The 1,315-nt window shown below is 40.9% G+C and overlaps 1 protein-coding gene across 1 annotated transcript in view; it reads left to right on the top strand.

The window, feature by feature from the left end:
* Nucleotides 1-1,315, top strand: part of Polr2a (RNA polymerase II subunit A) — a 26,067-nt gene that overhangs the window by 17,441 nt on the left and 7,311 nt on the right. The window lies entirely within an intron of this gene.

The following is a 1,315-nucleotide window of genomic DNA, read 5'->3' as shown; positions in this document are numbered from 1 at the left end:
GAGAGAGAGAGAGAGAGAGAGAGAGAGAGAGAAGAAGAAGAAGAAGAAGAAGAAGAAGAAGAAGAAGAAGAAGAAGAAGAAGAAGAAGAAGAAAAGAAAATATAATTTTTTTACATACTCTGAATCTGAGATAAATCTAGTGTTACATGTTAATTAAAAGTGCATTGTGGGGCTGGAGAGATGGCTCAGTGGTTAAGAGCACTAACTGCTCTTCCAGAGGTCCTGAGTTCAATTCCCAGCAACCACATGGTGGCTCACAACCATCTGCAGTGGGATCCAATGCCCTCTTCTGGTGTGTCTGAAGACAGCTATAATGTATTCATATAAATAAATAAATCTTAAAAAACAACAAACCATCTATGTGGCTCACAACCATCTATAATGGGACCTGATGCCCTCTTCCAGCATGCAGGTGTATAAACAAACAAAACATTCATGTACATTAAATAATAAATAAATCATTCTTTGTTTTTAAAAAAAAGTGTATTGGGGGCAGTGGTGGTACAGGCCTTTAATCCCAGCATTTGAGAGGCAAAGGCAGGTGGGTCTCTGAGTTCAATGCTAGCCTGGTCTACACAGAGAAACCCCATCTTGAAAAATCAAACAACAAAAAAAGTGCATTAGGAAATACAACATTAAAAGAATAACTTAACCGGAAAGACAACCGCCCCACTACCACCACCACCATTTGGATTGGAAAACTCAAATGTTGTTAAATGTGACATATCTTCCTCAAAGTGATGTATAGATTCAGCACAGCTGATATGATATAGTTCAGTAGATAAAGGTGCTTGCCACCAAACCTGATAAGCCTGAGTTCTGTCTCTAGAACGCCCATGATTGGAAGGAGAGCACACACTTTTATGAGCTGTCCTCTGACTTCCACATGTGTGCCAAGGCATACATGTGCCTACACATGAACACATATAGACATCATGGAGAATGTAGATATGGGCTGGAGAGATGGCTCTGTGGTTTAGAACAATGGCTGCTTTTCCAAAAGACCTGAGTTCAATCCCTCGAACCTACATGGTGGTTCAGAATTATAACTCCAGTCACAGGACCTGACACCCTCTTCTGACCTCTGTGGCCAGCATATACATGCTGCATAGCATACATACAGGCAGAACATCCATACGTATAAATAAAATTTTCTTCAGAAACAAAAAAATAGATTTAGCACGTTATAGAATCTTTTCTGGGTTTTCAGCATATTCCAAAGTGATGCAAAGTGTTAGGTTAAAAACTGAAGCCCGCCGGGCGTGGTGGCCCACACCTTTAATCCCAGCACTCAGGAGGCAGAGGCAGGCGGATT

The sequence above is a fragment of the Mus pahari genome, chromosome 14, assembly GCF_900095145.1.
Source record: "Mus pahari chromosome 14, PAHARI_EIJ_v1.1, whole genome shotgun sequence".
NCBI lineage: Eukaryota > Metazoa > Chordata > Mammalia > Rodentia > Muridae > Mus > Mus pahari.
Note: the sequence above shows the minus strand (reverse complement) of the source record. Positions and strands in the feature narration are given on the sequence as shown.